Source organism: Schistocerca serialis, chromosome 1 (assembly GCF_023864345.2).
Source record: "Schistocerca serialis cubense isolate TAMUIC-IGC-003099 chromosome 1, iqSchSeri2.2, whole genome shotgun sequence".
Taxonomy (NCBI): domain Eukaryota; kingdom Metazoa; phylum Arthropoda; class Insecta; order Orthoptera; family Acrididae; genus Schistocerca; species Schistocerca serialis.
Genome location: NC_064638.1, coordinates 821984193 through 821997989, shown reverse-complemented (window position 1 = coordinate 821997989; position 13797 = coordinate 821984193).

Below are 13797 nucleotides of genomic sequence, written 5' to 3'. Positions count from 1 at the left end.
AAGTGTGGTAGCAGGGAATATCTGCACCAAAGTATTGTTGATATAACTTTAAAAAGGCGGGAGAAACCGCGTACGGATACATTTTGAGAAAAGAGCGAGAAAGACCGCGTATTGATACATTTTGAAATGGTAGCAGGGATTGTCTGCACCAGAAAGCAGGAGAGACCGCACTTTAGCGTTCGTAGGATGTCAGTAGTAAGCGAGAAGTGAAGCGAGTCGGTAGCAGGTCTGAAGCGAGAGGTTGAGAGGAGCGGTGTGCCTGCCCACCACTAGCTATGATTTACAAGAGATTATAAACGGATGTACAGAGACATCAGCTAACTATTATAATAAGAGAAACTAATATTACTGAATTAATTTTTTGAGAAACTCAAGACTACTGAAGGTATGTTTGTGCATTGCTAGTTGTAAGATTATTGTAAAAAGTAAGTCCCATTTGAACGTTTGTAAAATCATTTCATTCAGAGTATAATTAACTTTTGCCAGCAGTATTGCATTTCTAATTATAATCCATCCCAAAAACCATCAACGTAAAACTTTGCAAAATTTTATTGTTGGCAAGAAAAAAAGTTTAACTATGAATTACGTAACTTCGGTCAAATTAATTAAAGAATAACGTCAGCTTTGCTATTTAAGAATAGCGTCAGCTTTGGTAATAAATACAGCCACTTATTATGAAAGCCCACCAGCAGCTAATAGAGTATGGTAAAACATAGTAAACATATTCATGTCGCAGTTCGATGTAGCAGTCAGATGGCGATCCAGTAACAGTAAAAAAGGTAAGGAACAGTTTTGGGTTATTACAGATAACGACTGAGGGCCACGACGACGACACATTCTATGTTTCGTCGAAATAATCAGAAAATCACTTTCAATAAGCAGCAATTAAATTTGTATGCGAAGATTGAGAAAGAGAATTAATTTCAAAGGGAAGATTTCATTTGTTATTATTAAGCAAGAGATAAAAATCCTAAGGAAAGGTTTCATAGTTTATTGTAAAAGGGAAGGTGATCAATAATAAAAGAGGTATAGAGGAGACGGGAAGGTTTCAAGTGATCTGTTAAGGTAATACCGCAGCTGATTCACGTGTCTCCCTTTTCTCCGTCTATAATGACCACTTCAATGTTGAAAATCTTGGTTCTCCACTGAATATAATAAATGAATAATAGGAAGCGTTTACTGGATATTCTACACCTTATCTGAATATATTGGTATTTGTTTTCTGTGATGTGCAGGTGCATTTAGAAAATACAATTTCAAAGTTACAATTGATAGCTTTTTCAAGGAAAGAAGTATATCCACTTGAAATGTCTCTACAACCGACTTAGTTTATTAAATTCGTTATACGTCGCCAGTGACAGACATTTTCTGTTGCTGGACGTACTCCCCTCATGTTACACTTTCTCAAACGTTTTTACAGTTAGTATATTCCATTCTTGATGTGCGAATAAGGAAAGTCCTCAGAATACACACTTGGAACGTGCACTCGAATAACTCGAGGATCTTCTAAAGAATTTTCAAAAGTGACAGATTATGTTAGTGTCGGTGTCCCGTTACTATATTACTTTCTTCTGATACGCCTGTCACTATCTCACTATACACAGTTTTCACTACTCTGCGCAGCCAGTCCCTTTGGTATCGTTTAAGATATTAACTAGCACCAATTTTCACTTGTACTTCCATCTACGCTCTTTTTTGCCTGTCGCATCCGATATCAAAGCAGTCATTTCTAGTTGCTGTATGCGTCCAGTCTAAATGCTCTTTCCTGAGTAATGTGTTCCTACCGGTTAAATATTATCTTCTCTGTTGTGTTTCATTACGCGTTGGAAGCCCATTGATAGGAAACACGATAGTTTTCTCCATGTATACACGGAATACAGAATAAAATACCTGAAAGTACGATGTGAATATTACATTATTCAACAATGTGAAGAGAATAGGAAAAAAAGTGTCTGTAAACGCATTTTATGCGGTATGATACCCTGTAGAAGGTCTAACGGCTTTCAGTTGACGCGCTAAATTCCTGCTTCGTATGAATGTTCCGCGTGATTGTGCATTGTTATGATTTGTTTGTATCGAAGGAATCAGAATGGTATGAAGGACTCGTCTAATTCCTAACATACTTCAACGTAAATAGAGCATCGTTCTATAAATATTATGAATTTACTCTAGGTAGATTGTAAACTTCTGAGAGAATGAAAGACATTTTGAGATATTCGTTTCTTTTTAATATACCATGACAGAAAATTTTGAGAAAATCACAAATAGCTTAAGTCTGTTCAGTCTCATACGTAAAGTGTGCGCCCAGACGATGATGAGCATACTCATATATTTATAAAATGTCGTTCTGTTGTTATCGTAGAGATTTCAACTAAGACTGGTCTCAACCAGCTCTCCAGCCTATCTTGAGTAAGTCACGTTATCTACGCATACCTACTACACACTCCATCCATTTGAACCCAAGTGCAGTATTCTAGACTTCATCTTCCTCACAATTCCCTCCATTACCAAATTAACAAATCCTTGATTTCTCAGGATGTGTCCTATGGAGAATACGGTTGAGTTTAATGAGTACACCTGTTATGATATCATGAACTGAACCTGGTGGCCGCTCCTCATCAGATCATATGGAGTGTTAACACAAAGTCATGGAACAGATACTGTTGAAAATTTGCTGACACTAACATCGCTTGCCGAATCATACACGAAATATAAGTACGATACCTCACAAGGATATAATAAACAGTATTTAATCTAGTTACGGGATGAAACAAAAGGTCACAATAAAGTCCTGTTTAATGCTAAAATGAGTGGAGTTATCTCCAAATATTGAACAGACAATACAAGTAGTTATTAATTGCACAGTGTTTCAAATGGGTTACTAAGCATACATGGTAATATCTTCACACATGTGGGTGGAATTGGAAACGAAATGATAAAAATGACTTAGAATTAACTATATCCACGTAAACTGCCGATGATTGCTGTAGTAGTTAACACCTTCAAGGAAAGGCCCAGGTAAGTACATGGCAGCACCAGCTCCCTTGCCTAAGCGTATGCTGAGCTCAGATAGCTAAGAGTGTGAATTATTTCAGAAAAAGAAAACTCTAACTCGAAACAAATGACTGTGCATCCTCACTTTATGTCATGCACAAATGCTGCACCTGCTTACCATCGTTCTAAGACGCAGATGCGGATAATGGTTGCAGTTGTAGCTGAAAGTTACAGGCTGGTCCCAACTAATGCACTCTGATGTGAGACAGAGTCTCAAATCGATTAGCAGCTAAAGTGTTGTCGCTGGAAGTGCTGAATAACGGGAAGTGTTCATTTTCTGGAGCTCGAAGACGCAGTTCCCGTCTGCTCGACTTCTAAGAATCTTGCTGGTTCTGCGAGCACCGGATTCACGTTAGCCAGTGGCTGTGGGCCTTCCGAGTTCTGTACAATGAACAATTCATAAAAAAATTAGCGATGTACATCATTCCAAGGAACCCGCTGTGGTTAACCAGCGAGACGCATTTCTCTCTTAGAACGCGGCAGTAATCAGAATTTCTCTCCCACAATGAGGCCGATTTCACCTTTCGGTTAATCATAGCGTCTGCAGGTAAACATTCAGAAGTTCTTATCCCTACTTAAAAAAAGGAAAAAATTCCTGAGTCAGTCCAGTGCTCCCTACCATAAGTTACACATCAGTTAGTGCCAACCTCCCTTTTTGGCACAGAAGATTCCTCTCGCTCTGAGTGTCATTAATTTCCCACCCCGTTGCAGGTCCCTATTCTTTTCGAAAAGCGTTCTTTTCACTGTTTCTCACAATAAGACTTTACAATCTGCCGAGTTTGACCTCCAGTCCCTTGCTGTGGCTGTCACCGGAGCCTCGAGCGCCATCCCAAAGAGTAGCTGTCACCCAGTACATAACCACGCGTGACTCTACCTTTTAGTGAAAAACAGTTTTACGGTCTGCTTGCTATTCTAGCCCTATGGCCCTCACAGTCCCACATTCAGCCATCGGGTTCTGTTCATTGAAAAATTACACATAGCTTGCACCATTGTATAAAAATAAAAATGAAGTAGCTCTTATTCACAGCCATCGGAGTTTGTTTCAGTTGCTTACGTTCGTTCATGTGTCACTTTATAGTCTAATTTGAATAGTGCGTTATTAATTATGATACAGAGCATTTTTGGGAAAATCTCTCTCTTAACACAACCAATCTATCCATTTTTGCAGTCAAGTTGTACCGTAACACTACAGTCTGAAGATCTGGTCTATTACTTTCACTGACTCGTATTCCCTCAGCGTTGTCTAATTTAATACAATTATATCATATTTCCTTTGTTTAACTTTTAGTGACTTTCATATTATGACATCATTTCAAGACAGGGACCAATTTGAACAACTGATCTTGCAAAAAATCTAACGTCTCTGAATAATTATGGTGTCATCGGCCAACCTTAAAGCCATTAATTATTTTCTCTGAATTTTAACTCCCTTTCCAAATTTCTATTTGCTTAGCTTTACTCTCTGCTCATTGTGCAGACTGGGTGACTGTCTCACTCCGTTCTCAACTTCTGCCTCCTTCGCACATACTTCGATTCTTCCAACTGTAGTGTAGGTTATCTCAAGGATTGTAGTAGAGTTTAGTTCACTGCATTTTGTCCACGCTAATTTCAGATTTTCGGGAAGTGTGTTCCAATCCATACTGTCAAAATATTTCTCAAAATTTAGACCATTATAAATGTTAGGTTTTATTCTCTATAAAAAATCTTCTAAGATAATTATTAAGGTCTGTTTTGTCTTGCATAATCTTACATTCCTCTGTAGCTGCAACCGATATTCCCTGAAGTCAACTTCTATCAGTTTTCCATTCTTCTGTAAATATCCGTATTAATATTGTGCACCTATATTTCCATAAAATTCACACCTTTTAGTACACGCCTTCTTTCGAGCTCGAATCATTTCGTTCTTTTTGAAGTCTGAGGATATTTTTTCTGTCTCACATATCTTGCACACCAGGTGTAACACTTTCGCTGTGGCATGTTATCTCAAGGATTTCAGTAATTGTGAGGGTATGGCATCCACTCTAGGTGCCTTGTTTCGACTTAGATCTTTCAGTGTTGTATCAAATTCTTCTCGCATTATTGTATCACCCCTCCCATCTTCATCCACTTCTAATTTTGTTCCCAAAATATTGCTATCAAACTTCTTTCTGTTACATAATCATTCAATATTTTCCTTCGTTCTCTGAGCTTGAAACTAAAAATAGCCTTTGAAAGAACATTGACCACCCTGGGTAATGTTCTCACTTCTCCGCACAGCGGGTGCGTTGAGTGGCCTGCATGCTACAATTGTGCATTGTGCAAAATGCTAGGAGAAATACTTTTTGGAAAGATAAAAATTTGGAAGCCAGGTGTAGCACTCAGAATGGGAGAGCATTGGATCAGCCACACCACGAAAGAATTTCATTTAAAACCGAGTAATATGGTCTGAGATCGGCTCACAAAAATTATTTCGATAGGAGGTGCATTTTCCACCACGTATCTACGTGCAAGGCTTCTGGTTGGTCAGGGTAAGAAACGTGTCATGTTATGGGAGAGGTTGTCTGATTTCCTTCCCATGCCGTACCATTCTTGGTTAACCATGACCATATTCACAAAAGTATGAGTTCGTCAAACTTATTTATAAAATTTTTACTTGTCGGAACTCACAAGGTTTGACAGAATTGATCAATGATACTCCTACGCTGGCAGAACCAGCCAGGTTTCAGAGAGTAAAGTCAGAGGACACTTGATGCTGGGATGTGAGGAGAGAACACTTGCTTCAGGTCACTGAAGACAATGGCAGAGAGGGATGTCCCCATCTTAAGAGCACAGAGGTCAAAATGGACTCAGAATTTACAGCCACCAATGCCGCCATCTTCCACACTCACACCATTTAGGAACGGTAAGCATGAGTCATCAGTGCAACCATGGATCCCAGGGGAACAGGTGTCTAGTTAATTCACATCACGGTTCATTTGTATAATTTTAACGTTCACAGCCAGATAGTTGCTTCCATCGTACACCTTGTCGGTTCTGACGGTATTTGTAGTTGTTTTTCTGGTGTTCTATCTTTAAACCACTAAGCATTTTCACAGTCGTTCGCTGTGTCTGCACATAGTTTCATGTAATGCTTTCGTGTGTCCACCCGTCCGTGCCAAGGCTGTATCTCGTATTTACAGCCTATTGTCCTCTTATTAAATATTTACATACTTAATTCAGTGCCTATTCATTCTCCGATGTTTTATGGTAATAAACCAAACTATGATAATTACTGCGAGTTTCCTTTGTGTGGTTGGATTAGCCTTTTCATTAATATATCGTGTGAGATGTGGAACCATACTTTCGTGTGTATTTGAGCCACTCCTAAAAGTTCTTCTTCAATAGCTCAAGTATCACCTGACAATTACATCGCAAATTCTCATTCTGTATTGTATTCGCTATAATAACGTCAAATCTGATTCAGAATTTAACTTTTTATAGCAACGTTTGTAACGAAACAGCATTTGAGTTTACGTCGTTGTTGCAGTTGTTGTTGTGGTCTGGAGTCTGAAGACTGATCTCATGCAGTTCTTCACATTAGTCTGTTCTGTGCTAGTCTCTTCGTCTCTGCATAACCATTGCAGTCCATAACCATTGTCGAGTCTATTCAAACTCTTTTGTCTCCCTCTACAATCATCCCCCTCCCCCTCATTCTAACATCCACTATCAAACTGACAACTCATAGGTCTCTCGGGGTGTGTCGTATCAAGCGATCCCTTCATTTAGTCAAATTATGAAATAAATTTCCACTGTATGATTCAGTGCCTCCTCATTACTTACCCGGTCTACCCGTCTAACATTCGGAATTCTTCAGTAGCACCACATTTCAAAAGCTTCTATTCTCTTCTTGTCTGAACTGCTTATAATTCATCTTTCACCTCCGTGCTAAGCCACACCGCAAATACCTCCAGAAACGACTTCTTGATAATTAAATATGAGTTAAATGTCGAAAAATTTGTATTTCACAGAAATGCATTTTACTTTCTTGTCATTGCTATTATTATTTCCAGTTTATTAAGAAAATTAAACCTATTTCATACATGTTTCCAATCGACACATAACAACTGTATTTACGTGGTCTATTCGGAAAGTAAGGAACGATAGGTCGCGAAATGGAAACCACAGGGAAAATCAAAACTGCTTTATTTGCAACAGGTAGCTACAACTTCCAGCTACTTATCTCCATAGTCGGCGATCCGACTTACACGTTTGTCGTAGCGTTGTACCAACTTTCCAACACCCTCGTTATAGAAGGCAGCCACCAGTGCTTTCCGACAATTCTCTAAACTGGCCTACAGCTCGTTGTCTGCGTCAAAATGTTGTCTTCATAGCTAGCGATTCATGTGAGCAGAGATGAAACCCAGAGGGAGACAATTACGGGCTGTATTGTGGGTAATCAAACATTTCCAATTGAAAACGACGCAGGAGCATCTGCATTGCCCCTGCAGAATGCGGCTGAGGATTGTCTTGAAGAAGAAAACGCACGACAGTTATGTAATGTTGGCTGCATAGCTTCAGGCGAAATTTCTCACCAGGCCTTCTTACTTGGCGGGCGACAATACTGTTCTTCTTTATGTGCTCCATGTGTGCTCAGAACTAAAAGGAACGACTTAACGCGATCGACTGGCATGCTAGAGACCCTGCCCAACACACCTGTGCAAAACTTCATCGGATTTTTCACTGTGGTTTCCATTTCGCGACCTATCGTTCCTTACTTTCCGAATAACCCTCATATTATCTGAAACACAATTCTTTTAAATATTTTACAAAACTCTAAAATTACGACTAAACACACATTCTAACATGTAGGAGGCGATCAGCGTAGAGGTACCAGCGTCCAACATGTGGTTGCTAGAACGCAAAAGAAGTTCTGATATAGCCTTTAATAAATGAAGGTGATGGGAAGAAAGAAAAGGAGATGAAGGACCGCAGTGAGGGCATATCCTTTAATATTCAAATGTTGTTGGCTGATCGCCTGAAGCAATGAATAACAAACGCATCCAATAAAAATGCGGAAACACTTGGAATTTAATCCAGAACGTTGGTTTTCTAAATGACGATCACGTATTTATGTCCTCTTGTCGTCCCAGAAGAATTCGGGTCATGGAAATTTGGTATACCACTAGGAATCGACCAAGTATTCTAACAAATATTCTGGTTATTGCTGTGTTACCTAAACGATTATTAGAAATACCAGTAAAGAGAATAAAATTACTTGAAACTGAAATGAAGAAATAGTTATAGGCTTCACCAGCGTAAAGGACTGCTTGTGTCTCGAGTTGTTTAGGACTCTCGGCGCTGCGAGGCGAGTGCTTCGGAATAAATATTGCCCGTTGCGGCCACTTTATCGAACGCGACGCTGCGTTGCTCCATTATTTAGCCGGCTCATTCCACTCAATTTGTCCGGGGGAGGAAGCGGCCCCCAGCTGCGACTCCGTAACTGCACCCGGCCCATCCTAGACAAATAGCTGCCCTCTTCCTTGGAGTTACTGCCGACCTGATACACGCACTCTGGACGCACTTGCCGAATCGGCAGTCTTGGGGCGAGAGGGAATATGTGCACGGCTGGGATCTGCCAGCAAAAGCAGAAACATGTCACAATTGCAAGTACTCTTTCATTCTAGGACAGAAGCAAGGACCTAAGAGGATTATCATTCCCACCCGTCGGCAGGGATGGGTTAAGATGATCAATGAGGAAGATGGGACGTTGCACACTTCTTAACCCACATAGTGCGCATTCGTTTGGTTAGATAGGTGTGTCTCACGGCGGTACAATGGCACACTTTCTTGATGTTCCGTTTGCCGGCAAATGTGCACCTCGTTCTACTCATTTAACTTTACAGACTTGTGTTTAGTATGAGATGACGTGTAATCCTTCATTTCCTCTTGTTTTGAGAGAACATATTGCTGCCCACAAAAGCCCTGCAATAGCTGCATGTCTAAACTCCTTCACATTTATTCAGCATTACTTTGACTAAAGATCAGGCTGACGTTGACTACAACCAATTCAATACAATGCGACATTGTATGGTGCCACAGCTTCACCTACACTGTCAGTGTCGAAGTTTGGTGGCGACGAAACACTCGGTAATTCATCCAAAAGCTGGTGAAATCTGGCTTACTTGCCAGATGTTGCAGACTGAAACCACACTTAATTATCTTGCTTGGCACAAAAACTGAGTCATAACAATAACAAGCGGCACACAAATCGTAATTTTAATGAAATATCAACATCTAGTACCTACATATAGCTATAAGAAGCATGAGCTACAACTAAAATCTCAAAACCAGTTAAGATGGGAAATGTAGTAGTACTGGAGATGGCCGTCAGTGCAATGGTTCCACTGTCGCAGCAATGGTAAGCTAGGAATCCGACGTACGAATGTTGATTTCACACAGTAACCAGTGGTAAATAAAGACAGAACTGATTCCACAATTCACATACACTGAGGTGACAGAAGCCCAGGGATCTACATCTACATCTACATCCATACTCCGCCAGCCACCTGACGGTGTGTGGCGGAGGGTACCTTGAGTACCTCCATCGGTTCTCCCTTCTATTCCAGTCTCGTATTGTTCGTGGAAAGAAGGATTGTCGGTATGCCTCTGTGTGGGCTCTAATCTCTCTGATTTTATCCTCATGGTCTCTTCGCGAGATATACGTAGGAGAGAGCAATATACTGCTTGACTCCTACGGTGAAGGTATGTTCTCGAAACTTCAATAAAAGCCCGTACCGAGCTACTGAGCGTCTCTCCTGCAGAGTCTTCCACTGGAGTTTATCTGTCATCTCCGTAACGCTTTCGCGATTACTAAATGATCCTGTAACGAAGCGCCCTGTTCTCCGTTGGATTTTCTCTATCTCTTCTATCAACCCTATCTGGTACGGATCCCACACTGGTGAGCAGTATTCAAGCAGTGGGCGAACAAGCGTACTGTAACCTACTTCCTTTGTTTTCGGATTGCATTTCCTTAGGATTCTTCCAATGAATCTCAGTCTGGCATCTGCTTTACCGACGATCAACTTTATATGATCATTCCATTTTAAATCATTGCTAATGCGTACTCCCAGATAATCTATGGAATTTAACTGCTTCCAGTTGCTGACCGGCTATATTGTAGCTAAATGATAAGGGATCTTTCTTCCTATGTATTCGCAGCACATTACACTTGTCTACATTGAGATTCAATTGCCATTCAGTGCACCATACGTCAATTCGCTGCAGATCCTCCTGCATTTCAGTACAATTTTCCATTGTTACAATCACTCGATGTACCACAGCATCATCCGCAGAAAGCATCAATGAACTTCCGATGTCATCCACAAGGTCATTTATGTATATTGTAAATAGCAACGGTCCTACGACACTCCCCTGCGGCACACAAGAAATCACTCTTACTTTGGAAGAGAATGACATGCTGCGTTTTGTTATCTAGGAACTCTTCAATCCAATCACACAATTGGTCTGATAGTCCATATGCTCTTACTTTGTTCATTAAACGACTGTGGGGAACTCTATCGAACGTCTTGCGGAAGTCAAGAAACACGACATCTAGCTGGAAATGCGTGTCTATGGCCCTCTGAGTCTCGTGGACGAATAGCGCGAGCTGGGTTTCACACGACCGTCTTTTTCGAAACCCATGCTGATTCCTACAGAGTAGACTTCTAGTCTCCAGAAAAGTCATTATACTCGAACATAATACGTGTTCCAAAATTCTACAACTGATCGACGATAGAGATATAGGTCTCCTACTATCGTGTCGGACCGCCTTTTGCCTGATGTAGTGCAGTAACTCGATGTGGTATGGACCCAATAAGTCGTTGGGAGTCTGCAGAAATATTGAACCATGCTGCCACCATTGCAATACGTAATTGCGAAAGTGTTGCCTGTGCAGAATTTTGTGCACGGGCTCACCTCTCAGTTATGTCCCATAAATATTCTATGGGACTTATGTCGGGAGCTCGAACTGTCTAGAATGTTCTTCAAACCAATCGCGAACAACTGTGGCGAGGTGACAAGGTGCATTGTTATTCCTTGTTGGTGAACATGAAGTACATTATTGGCTACAAATGGTCTGCAAGTAGCCGAGCAGAGCCATTTCCAGTCTATTATCTGTTTAATTGTACCAGAGGACCCAGTCAGTTCTATGTGAACACAAGCCGCACAATTATGGAGCTACCACCAGCTTTGACAGTGCATTGATGCCAACCTGTGCTCATGGCTTCACGCGGTTTGTGCCGCACTCGAAGTTCTTACCAACTGAAGTCGGGACATAAGTGACCATACCTTGACTTTAGAGTCGACTAGGGTCCAATCGGTACGATCAGCGCCCATGAGAGGCGCTGCGGGGATGTCGTAGCATTAGCAAAGACACTCTTCTCGGTTGTCTGCCGCCATAGCCCGTTAACGCCAAATTTCTGCCCTAACTGACAAGTTTATCATACGCCCCACACTGATCTCTGCGGTTATTTCACGCATTGTTGGTTGTCTGTTAGCACTGACAACTCTACACAAGAGCCGCTGCTCGCGGTAGTTAAGCTATCACCCACTGCGTTGTTCGTGGTGAAACGTAATGCCTGAAGTTTGGTGTTCTCGACACATTCTTGATACTGTGGATCTCGGAATATTGAACTCCCTAACTATTTCCGAAATGGAATGTCCCACGCGTCTAGCTCCAACTACACTCCGCGTCCGATGCCTATTAAGTCCCGTCGTTGCACCATAATCACGTCGGAAACCTTTTCACATGAATCACCTGAGTACAAATAGCACCTACGCCAATACATTGCCCTTTTACACCCTGTGTACGCGATACTACCGCCACCAATATATATGCATATCGCTATCCTGTGACTTTTATCATCTCAGTGTATTTAGAACGCTGAAAATAACGTGTAACAGTCTGGGAAATTAAGAGTTACGTCAACCTGTACAGAAAAGAAAACTGTGCCAGCAGAATCACTGCCTCAGTACTTTGAGAGACGTTTGCATGATAGTTAGCGTGACATTAGAGAACAGTTTGGTTAAAATAGTGAAAATAATATCTTCCACAACGTATAGAAATATACAGAACAAGACGCATATAATCGAAAACTTTTAACTCAAATGCTTCCTGGGAGAGGAATCGCAACAAGCTGTGAAATGTCTGTCACCAACGTTTCGCGCATGGCTGCAGTCGCCTTCCTATGCGGCTGCTGGTATGCTGTGTTGCCCATTGTGCGCTGATATTTCGTCATGGCCGATCTATTTCACACGGCATTACGTCATAATTTCTAAAAAGCGTTAGTAGTAGTAGTAGTAGTAGCTGTATTCATTCGTAGATCTCTTTTTACAAGGATATAGGACATGTCAAATTATTTACAAGTTTCGACCAATTTCAAATAAGCTAATTCGTATACACATATATTTACAGACTTCTAGTGAGAGACAACCATTACACTTACTACTGGTATAGAATACTTTTCTTACAAAAAACATATTAAATAAAGTAATGCCATACTGTTTACTCATATCTCATTATCAGTCACTGCACACACTATACACACATTGTTTCATAACACTTCACTCACTACACACACACACACACACACACACACACACACACACACACACACACACACACACACGCACACAGACGCACACACACGCACACACACACACACACACGCACACACACGCACACACACGCACACACACGCACACACACACTTGTGATCTCTGTTCCATTTTCTGCACTGCAACTTCCCATTTGATATCCTGAAAAACTGAGTGAGCTTCCCTCCATAATGAGTGAGATGTTGAGCTGAGAAAGAGGAAGAGGTGTTAGTATCGTGCTATGCATAGCTTGGGGGTAAGTATTTCTAGAAAGGAAAAAAGAAGGAAAAAAACATAAAGTGAAGGTGTTATGTACAATGTTGGATGTTTTATAATCATTATTATTATTAGTATTAGTATTTGTATAACCTTTTTAACCCATACTCTGTTTTATCTAAGTAATCCTTTAATGTATAAAATGTATTACATAATAGGTACTTTTAGCTGCCTTTTTAAGTAAGTGTATTTTTGCAATTTCTTTAATCTCTTTTGGTAATTTATTTTACAGTTTTATTCCTTGGTAGAAAATCCTGTTTTGAGTTTCATGTTTTATTTCTTCTTAGTAAATATGTAAGTTGAGTCTGTCTCTTGTTGCATGGTCATGGACAAAGATGTTTGTGCAGTAATTAGCAACGTTATTTTTGATGCGTACAACTGACTGGTAAATGTATACACATGGAGCAGTTAAAATCTCCCAGTGTTTTGAACAGGTCTTTACAATGAGCTCGGCTAGAATTTTTGGTTATTATTCTGATGGCTATTTTCTGAAGTTTGAAAATTATGTTCGTGTTTTGTGTGTTTGTTCCCCAAAAAAAAATGCCATAGCTAAGAATTGAGTGTACATATGAATAATATGTAACTAAAAGACACTGCATGTTACACACTGATGATAGGATTCTAAGGGCATAACATACTGATGACATTCTGTTTGCAAGCACCTTTGTGTGTTCACACCACTTCAACTGAGACTCAATATTCATTCCTACAAATTTTGCATTTGTTACACAGTCTATAGAGGTGTCATCTACATTTAATAACATTGCCATTTTTTTTCTTCAGACAGAAATTCATGGCATTAGTTTTCTTTATGTTCAATGTCACTTTATTGCTTATTGACCAATCATAAACGTC